At 35.9% G+C, this 10,472-nt stretch overlaps 2 pseudogenes; both read right to left on the bottom strand.

Annotated features, from left to right (window-relative positions):
- LOC101576490 overlaps nucleotides 1-4,454 on the bottom strand; it is a 32,178-nt pseudogene extending 27,724 nt beyond the window's left edge.
- Nucleotides 4,455-4,620: 166 nt separating this feature from the next.
- The window catches only part of LOC101576095, a 66,672-nt pseudogene continuing 60,820 nt past the window's right edge, over nucleotides 4,621-10,472 (bottom strand).

Here is a 10,472-nt window from a genome sequence, read left to right as displayed (position 1 = left end):
ACGATATTTACACATGTGTGTCTGGTTTATTTCACTTATGAGTTTGCATTAAATCTGTATAACAATTTTAGGAGTATGGTGGTTCTTCCTATTCAAATACAAGGAATGTCTTTCCATTTCCTGAAATCCTCTAAGATCTGTTTTTTCAGAGTACTGTAATTTTCATTGAATAGATCTTTGAGTTTTTATTAGATTAATATCTAGATATTTCATTTTTTGGGTGCTATTCTGAACGTTATTATTTCTCTAATTTCACTCTCATTGTGTTTGTTATCTGTGTAGGGGAATGTTATTGACTTTTGGGTATTGACTTTGTAATCTGCTATGCTAGTGAATTTGTTTATGAATTCTAGGAACTTCTTGGTGGAGTTTTTTGGTTCTTCAAAATAGGGTATCATGCCATCTGCAAATAATGACAATTTAACTTCTTTACATATTGTTATTCCTTTTATTTCTCTTTCTTGTATATTGACTCTCGCAAACAATTCCAGAACTATGTTGAATAGGAGCAGTCATAGAGGCTATCCTTGTCTTGGATGTGTTTGAGAGTAAAAGACTTCAGTTTTTTCCAATTTGGAATTTTGTTGATTGTTGGATTACATAGGTGGCTTGTATCAGATTGAGGTAGAGGCCATCTATTCCAGTTTTCTGTAGGGATTTGATCATGAATGAGTTTTGGACTTTACAAAAGTGTTTTATGCATAGATTGAGATGATCATGTGTTTTTTTGATTTACCTCTTTTGATGTAGTATATTATATTTATAGATTTTTTATGTTGAACTATCATTTTATTACTAGGATGAATTATACTTGTTCTTGGTGCATAAACTTCTTGATATTTGCTGCATTCTATTTGCTATGATTTTATTGAGGAGTTTTGTATCGATGTTCATGAGGGAGATTAGCCTGAAGTTCTGTATTTTGATTGAATCTTTTTCTGGTTTTGGTATCAGTATAATAATTGCTTCCAGGAAAGATTTTGGGAGTACTGCTTCCTCTTGAATTTCATTGAAGAGTTTGATGATTATTGGGCTTATATTTTCTGTAAATGTCTTATAGAATTCAGCTGTAAATCCATCAGGACATAGACTTTTCTTTGTCGGTGAATTTTTCAATACCTTTTCAATTTCCCTGGCTGATGTTGGGTTATTGAGAGTTCTTTTATCTTCTTGATTCAGCTTTCACAATTTGTATCTATCTAGGAATCTGTCCATATATTCTGTGTCTTTGAGTCTGTGAGAGAAAGATTTTCTTTTCTTTTTTTTTTTTTTTTGCAGTTAGTACAGTAAATAGAGGATTTACAGGGTCTGATGGCATATATCAGACCAGTAGTGATCCTCCTGTTTACAGCCTCCCACGTGCTAGTATTACAGGTGTGATTGCCATCTCTGGGTGCCCAGGAGGCGGGGCTGGCACCACAGGCTTGGGTACGGAACTCTAGTCACCTGCATCTGCCTGAGTAGGAGCCTTAATCTGCTGAGCTATTTGGCCAGTGTGAGAGTAAATATTTTTAATGTAGCTGTTCATGATCTTATGAATTTCTATTGGGTCTGTAGTAATTGCACCCTTTTCATTCCTTTTTGTTTGAATTTGAGTTTTTCCTTTGCTCTTTTTGATGAGGTTAGCTAAGGGTTATCAATTTTGTTTAATCTTTCAAATAATAGGCTTTTTGCTTTATTTTCTTATTTTCTTAGTCTCAATTGCAATAGTTTCTCCTCTATTCTTTATGATTTCTTCATTTCTTTGGTCTTTGGGCTTGGTATTCTCTTCTTTTTCTAGATGCTAGATGTATAACATTAGGCTATTTGTTTTCATTATGTTATTCCAATGTTTGAGTTCATAAAACTGCTTTCATTGCATCCCACAAATTCAAATAAGTTGTACTTGGATTTTCATTGGATTGCAGATATTGTTTAATTTTTGTTTAATTTTAATGGTAACCATTGGTTACCGAGGAGTGTACTATTTAATTTTCATGTGTTTATGGAGTTTTGTGATCATTATTTTGAGAAAATGATTATTTTATCATTTATTACCAGTTTCATTACACTGTAGTCTGATAATATGTATGGGATAATTTCTGTTTACTTGATTATTCTCAAGTAGAACCTAATGGCTAGTATGTGATCTATTTTAGAAAACCTTCCATGTACAGCTGAAAAGAATATGTATTTAGATGTTGTTGGGTGAACACTCTGCATATGTCCACTAAGTCCATTTGTTCAAACATATGACCTCTTCACTCATTTTTGGTCTGCTTGACCTATGTTTTTGGGATGAGTGTTCAGGTCTCCTGTTAAGATTGTGGTACTAGATAATAGAATTTTCATTTCCCTTAAGATTTGTCTTATATCGTTGGATGCTTCTGTGTTTGGTGTAATCATATTTATGACTCATCTCTTCCTTTTGTACATTCTCCCTAAGCAGTATGTAGTGACCTTCTTTGCTTCAATTAATCATTCTTGGTTTGAAATTCAGATTGTCAGTGAACAGGATTCCTTCCCCTGCTTTTTCTGAGGTTCTGGGGCATGTATTACTGTTTTCTATGCTATTACTTTCAGCTTATGTATTTCCCTAGAGTTAAATGTGTTCCTTGTATACAGCATATTGTTGGATTTTTCTTCCTAATCCACTCTGCCAGTGTATTTCTTTTAATTGGTGAATTGAGGTCATTTACCTTGATGGTTATAACAGACTTATTGACTCATGTTTGACACGTTGTTTACCTGCTCTTGGTTTCCCATTTTTTTCCTGTTTTTAATTGTTTGCATATTTGATGAATTCTTTGTTTTCTCATTCATGGAGTTGTGGTCATGTAGATCCCTCTCTAGAATATCTTTTAGTAGTTTGTGTAGAGTTGCCTTGGTTGTCATGAATTTCTTTAGTTGTTCTTTGTCATGGAAGTGTCCCACTTCTCCATTAAACTTGAATGATTGTCTTTCAGGGTATATCTATCTGGGTTGGATTTGATTTTCTTGCAAGACTGGCAGTACTTTATTCCATGTTCTTCTTAACTTGACAGTGTAAAGAGAAATATGCCTTTATTCTGATGAGTTTTCCCTTAAAGGTGATCTGTTTCTTTTCTGTAATTGCTTTTTGTATAATATTGCTGTGCTGAATTTCTGGAATTTTGATTATTATATGTCTGAGTGTGGTTTTAATTGGGTTGGTGCTATGTAAAGTTGCATATGGCTTTGGTTACCTGAATGTTAGATTTCTTCTCTATATATGGGAAATTTTCTGCCATTACTTCTTCCCATATCCTTTTTATATCATCTGTATTGACTAATTTCTCAGTGATGTGTATTAGTCTTATGTTGTTCATCTTTGCATTATCTTGCAGCTGTTGAATTATTATTTCCTGGAACCTTGCTGTTTTTAAGAGATCTTTCCTTCCCTTTTCATTAGCTGCATCAGTATTTTCAAGGTCTAAAAGTCTAACTTCATTTTCATTCTGACGGTCTTGTCAATTTTTAATGAAGTTTTTAATCTCTTGAATATCTCTTTGAATCTGCTTCATACATTCCAATTCTTTTCTATATTGCTGGTTCAAGGTTGCCATCTTTTTTTTTTTTAATTCTCCTCTTTTTTTAATCAGTGTCTGCTTTAGAAGCACTTGAATTCTTTTCTATATTTGTATTTTCTTTTTTCACTTTGGAGATTATTTCTGATTTAATTTCCTCTATATTTTTTGCAGTTTTTTCTTTATTGTGGATGCTATTATTTCACAGATTTCAGTTGTGTGACTTGCGATTTCTTGTATGCTAGTGTCTCATGCATTTTTTCTGGGTGGGCTTGAGGACTGGAAAAGAATTTTGCTCCTTTGTCATTTTATAATCCAGAGAAAACTATTATGTTTTCTGTGATTTCTTTTTGTTAAAGTATGATACTAGCTATGTTACTATGACCACAGCCTCTCTGTATAACATCTGTTTTTAGCTATCTCCTTTGTGTCAAAGATTCTTATTTCATGTGTATCCCAAGGATTTTCCATCTCCAGTGACTGAGAAGGAGATATTCATTTCTGTTTGGCACCAACCTCTGAACAAAGACAAAGAGTCTTCAGCTACCAACTTTTTATTAGCTATTACCTGTAGCAGGCTATTGAGTGATTCTGGAAGCAGTACTGGTGATTGTTGTGGGCTAGGAAGAAGAAAAAAGCCTTATCACAAGGGTGAAACAGGGGGCAAAATGGAAATTACAGTTTCCAGAGGTGAAACATCTACTACTGCTGCTACATTGTTTTAAAGTTCGTTATCTTTAGCAAGCTTTATTTTGCCCTTTTTGCTGCTGTGCTCAGCTTCTTCCTCCTAAGGCCTCTCAAGCCATAGGGTCTGGAACCTGAGGGCTTCAACTGTGATGGAAGAAAGCATGGAATTTCTTCCTTCTGATCTGGCTCAAAGTGCAGGACAAAGACTACTTCAACATTGTCTAGGCTCAGTTTATAATCCATTATCCAGGACTATTAAGAACAACTTATGTTATTTCTTATTTAAATAAGAGCATAAAAATATGTCATATTTTTGTGTTTTTTGCTAACATTGGCTGTTTTATTGTTTTTTCCCCAGAAAAGTTGAGTTCAACATTTTACATAATGTCAGTAAAGATAAAGAATATAATCAAGTGGTCTCTTGGACTGGAAGGTGACTTATTAATTGCCTTTCATTTCCAAACCTCATCAAGGTAACTCAATCACTACATTTATGAGGTTAGTCAGTCAAATGTTTAAAATTCAAATGAATATTAAGATTATGAATTTGTCCTGTTGAATATTCACAATACTGACATAAACAAATTCCTTCAAATAAATGTGAATTTAAATGCTTGCAGTACTCTAGCATACTTAGAAAGCCTTTCCCACTGTCATCACAAACATGAGGAAATATTTTTGTGTTCCATAGCAACATGTATCTTAACATTGGTTTGAAGTCCACTCCAAAAACCACATACTTGACATACAAAGAAGTTCTTACATTTGTCAAAAGTAATTTTGCTCAAGAGGCTGTACTGTCCATGTTCTCCATTGTTATACTCACCACTTAATTTTATGAACGCACATGCATGCTTGCTTAGCACATAGTCAGGCAAGTCTTCTGGATCATTAGTTTTGTACTCACAAAACTGGAACAAGTACTGTTCATCACAGTTGTGCTCTTGTAAATGTAGATAGAGCTCACCTCTCAAGGAGCACTGCAAATCACACTGTTCACACCAATAGAGGTCATTGAAGTGGTTGTCTGAAATGTGCTGGCTGAGGTTCTCAAAAATGACTGTCTTATTGTCACAGTATTTACAAATATAGGGATCCTCTTCTTGTAGCTTGGTATATTCAGTCAGAAGAATGGTGGTAGAGCAACTTTCCTTGCATACTTGGCACACATTCGAGTTGATATGCTTGTGCTTTAGGAGTGTATGCTTCTTTAAGTTAGAAAAATATTTACTGTGCAATCCACATAGCTCACATCAATAGAGGCCACTGCTATTTGCTCTCAGTAAAGGCCATTTCTTCTGGGCAGTCACATTTAAAGCTTGACTTTTGACAAGAATTTTACAAAGTTTCGAGGATGTCTCTTCATCAGTTTGACTGACTTTTTTTTTAGGGAATGGTCAAAGCAGTATTCAGGGTCTCACCGCTACATAAGACTCATAGTGATCTGCCTGTTTATAGCCTCCCATGAACTGGGATTACATGTGTGCTCCACCACACATTTTCTCAATTGCTGTCTCAGCATGCTTACAGGGGTGAGGTTGGCACTGCAGGCCTGCGGATTGAACCATAGTCCCCGTGCCTGCTTGCAGGTGCTTTAATCTTCTTAGCTATTTGGCCAGCCCCTTATTCATCAGTATGGATTTGAAGGTTTTCTAAGGAATTCTTATTGGTCTATATCATAGTCCTCTTACATTGCATGCACTTCTACAAAAATTGGAACCTCTCTGGCAGCGAAGACATTTATAGGACTCTCCTCATGAGTGTGAAGTTTGATTGATGTGAGTTGTACTCTTCATCACAAATTTCAACATAGCAGGGTTTACTTCAGCCTCTTTTTTTTTTTTTTTTTTTTCTCGGAACCGCGGATTGAACTCAGGCCCTTGCGCTTGCCAGGAAGTGCTTATTCCGCTGAGCCATCTCCTCAGCCCCAAAGGAATTGTTATTTTTTTTTTTTGTTGGCTGAACCAGGGATTAAACTCAGGCCCTTGCGCTTGCCAGGGAAGTGCTAATTCCACTGAGCCATCTCCCGGGCCCAGGGTTTACTTCAGAAAAAGCAGTGTGGTCTACAATTCTAAGTACAGGACTGAGAACCTGGTAGTTATGATTTCTGCTTCTTTCCTTGATTTCTTCTGCAAACTTTGGGAGATCAATTGATATCTCAGTATCAGTATCACCATCTTTATTATCAAAATATTTTATGTCTGGCTATCTCATAGAACAGACACTGTAACAATGATCTGAAAAAATTCCTTGCAGAGTACCATGTCTGTGATAATGTATTTTGTGAAAGTTTGACCATAGGTAGCTGTGTTCCTGCAGTCAGAACCTATCTGTACAGATTCTGTTCTTTAGATATCTCTTCTGTGTGAAAGATTCTTGTTTTGTGTTCGTCTCAAGATTTTGACTTCTCCATTGATTGATAGTGGGGTATTGGTTTCCATTTGGCACTGTTGCATGTGGCGTTGGTGGTACAGTGTTGAGCATTGCTGCCTTCCATTTGGCACTCCTCCATCATTTCAATATAAGGTTTTGATGAGGTTATTACTCAAGCATCTCCCTATATTATTACACAGGTAAGGCATGTGGTTAAGGCAAATATGGTATCCTAGTTACAGTAGTACAATTAGCAATATTAATAACAGCAGATGAAATGTACAAATTGACAAGCTTTGGTAACTCATGATTTTGCATTTTACATTATTGGAGCAAATGCTATAGCTATATAACAAAGCAGGTCATAAATTGGGAATTTATATATAAACTACTTCCCCTGAATTCTTTCTGGGTACCTCTCCATCACATATCTAGAATCTTCCAGTCAGCCTAGTTCACCTAAGTTCTTCTGCCACCTCTGTGCCACAAGGGTAGGTCTGGGCCTCAATATGGACTTGGCAGTAAGCATCAGCTCACCAGGCCCAGGTGCAGGCCTCAACTCCTTTTCCTATGTTCACACTGCTGAACTCTGTCCACCGGGCCTGGCTACCTCTGCTCCTCCATATTGTGGAACTAGACCTACCAAGGCTGGCTTCCTCTACTGCTCCACACCACTGAACTCTGTTCCTCACTGACTTAAGTTTTAAAGAATTATCCTTTCTAGTGTTATAACAGAACAATAACTCTACCCTAAGTATATGATTAAGAAAATAAATGAATTGAGAATAGTAGCTCAGAAGAAAATAATTTCTCTTGCTTAAAAACTAAGGAAGAGGGAGTATAAAGCTTATTTCAATTCTTTTTTAAATGTATATAGTACAGGTTTTACAGGGTCTCACTGCACAGATCAGACTCTTAGTGATCCTCCTGTTTTTCATCCTCCCAAGTGCTGAGATTATAGGTGTGCTCCACCACTCCCAATTTCAATTGCCATCTCAGGGTGGCCCCAGGGGTGGGGCCAGCACAGCTGGCTGGGAATCAAACCCCCACCCCTGGCATCTGCCTAAGCTGGTACGTTAGTCCTGTTGATTTCAATTCTAACCTGGAAATACCTCAAACTTTCCTTCTAATATGTCCCTGTTAAGTGGTTCCATCTTGTTTATATTTAGTTATAATTTTTATAAGAATATAATTGAAATTCCAGTTTTGGATAGACCTAAGATGGTGCTAATAATTTTTAAAAATGATTCACAGTAGCACCTATTAATGATATTGCTTCCCCAATAAACATTTATCTGTCCTCTAGTCACAGATAATGTTAATATCAATTGAGTTTTAATGGTCTGTTGTTTTTCTCTTAAAATAGAGATGCTACTGAAGGGTTGTGCTATCTTTTTTTAATTTTATGTACTTTTTTCAGGGTCTCTCTACAAAGTCAGACTCATAGTGATCCTTCTGTTTCAGCCTGCCCCCTGTTGGGACTATAGGCAAGCATCAGTGTGCCCACTTCCAGAGCAAGCATAGTGCACCGAGTTACTGGGGATGGCATGGCATGTGATAATATATATTGAACTCATGACATTTCACTTGCTAGGCAAGCACTTATGTGGCTGATTTATCTGCACAGCTCTATATATAATCAAATATCATGTGAGTCTCTTCTCATGGTGAGAATTCATAGTTACGGGCCCAATTAATAGGCATGACTCAGAGCATGTCTTTTCCTTAGTAACTAAGCTGTACATTCTGGCTTTCAACAAATGGAATTTTACTTCTTTAAATACTTCTAGATACTCAATTGTATGATTCCAATTCTATCATTCAGTTTATGACTATATAGGCAATTTGAATTTTGCATAATGTGTTTTTTTTTTTTTTTTTTTTTTTTTTTTACTTAGGTATACGTGAGATCAAATTGATATAATTAGAGTCATAAGAAAGATATAATACAGAATGATTAATGTTAATATTATTTTTTCTAGTAAAAAAGTCAACTAACTTTATCAGAAATGAAAATCATACAAAATCTTAGGGCTATGTTGTGACAGCTGGATGTAAACCCATTGAATCACATTCAGACAACCACCCTAAATTTTTGAAAATAAAAAATCTTCAGTTAAGACTTGAGTTAGTATTTCTACTTGATAAGTTATCATGTTGCTTAAGCCTAGAAGTTAAGAAATACTACATAATGAATTTAAATTTAAAACACAGAGTCATACATATGTGTTGAAACAACAGAATCATTATTTTCTTTAATTTTGCTATGACTTTTTGTTAAACTTATTTTTTTACCTCAAAACACATAACTACTTCTGGTAACATAAGTTGAAATATATTTCATAGTGGGAATTTTAACAAGTAAGCAATATTTGTTGCTAAACTTATCTACATTATGGATTTCTCATATACTCCAGTGTGCTTCAATCATTACCCCAATAATGGTTGAACAATAAAAAGAGAAAGAACGCTGTTAAAATAGCACTATGTTAGAAGTGCTGGTCATTTTCTTGCCATTCCAGTATTTATCTTATGTTTTACTCTTAGTACTTTTTGCTATCATGAAAACTTTTTCTTAGTTCAATTGTTTTGAAACATTTAATTTTCTGAATATTGCTTAATCTTAATTTTTGTTCTAAGATTTATACTGTATCTTTGACTACAATTTATTTAAAAGACATTGTATATCTTCTCCTACTATTAGAAACTTTATAAAGTATATTTCCATTTTCTGTTAACTTAAAAAAAAAGATGTTTGTACCTATGTTATTTGCCTATTATTTCTTGCCTATATCTTGTAATATGAGAAACTACTTTGGCAGTAACAATACACAATGTACTAACCATTGTTACTCTCCTAAAATCTTGTTTTGAGATTTTGTACCATTTTTTTCTTTAAAATAAAAATAACTGATCTAAAAAAAAATCATACACATGGAGTGTGGTAGCACAGTTTACTGCCAATTCAATATGCAAACTTAATAATTATTCTAGGACTCCACGACTAATGGCCACCCTTCACAGTAACTGCTTAACTAATAAGAGTCAAGCAACTTTAAGCACTATGTGCTGTTTGCTTTTGTTTTCATTTTCTTAGACAGGGTCTCTCTCTGTAGTCCAGGCTGGCCTTGAGCTCACCAGGCAGCCCACCTGGAACTCATGCCACGTCTCCAGCCTCAGCCTCCCAGCAGGCACATACCAGCCTGCCCCGCAGCCACACATGCATATGTAGCCCAGCAACTATATGTACCTAATATACTACACGCTGGGCTGAATGTGCAGGACCACCCAACAAAGAGCACTCAGCGTCGCTGTGCTGTCGACCACACTGTACAGCAGCTGCATCACATCACCACCTACTGCAAGCCTCTCACCTGTCTTGGGCTCTCTTGGCTTCACTTTATCTAAGTCATCAGGAGCTTCACCAAGATTCTCAGGCAGACACAGAGAGCAGAGTCACAGCCACTCTTCCCAGCGTGGGGACAGGGCGAGCAGAGGACAATGTCAGAGCCCTGCGGGATCCCCTACCCTGGGTTCGGCCTGCCAGAGCTGGCAGGAGCTCCACATCGCTCTGGCACAAACTGTCCCCCTTGGCTGGCCACAGAGAGCCTTGCAAATTCTATATGCATGCCCAACTTATATTATCATTACAGAAAGGCAATTACAATTAGAGATCTGATATGTTTTTTATTTTTTTCAAAGTTTCATTGATAAACAGATAGCAATGAGACAGTTTCAAATCAAATCGGAAGTACAGTTTCAACAAATAATACACTGCATATAAATTCTTCTTAGTGGTTAATTGCTGTACAAGAAGTGGATTTGTGATCCTATTTACAAACACCATTAGAACAAATCATTCTATTCATTAAGAGAATGCAACTATAT

Source organism: Octodon degus, unplaced genomic scaffold (genome assembly GCF_000260255.1).
Source record: "Octodon degus isolate 3935 unplaced genomic scaffold, OctDeg1.0 scaffold00341, whole genome shotgun sequence".
NCBI lineage: Eukaryota > Metazoa > Chordata > Mammalia > Rodentia > Octodontidae > Octodon > Octodon degus.
Note: the sequence above shows the minus strand (reverse complement) of the source record. Positions and strands in the feature narration are given on the sequence as shown.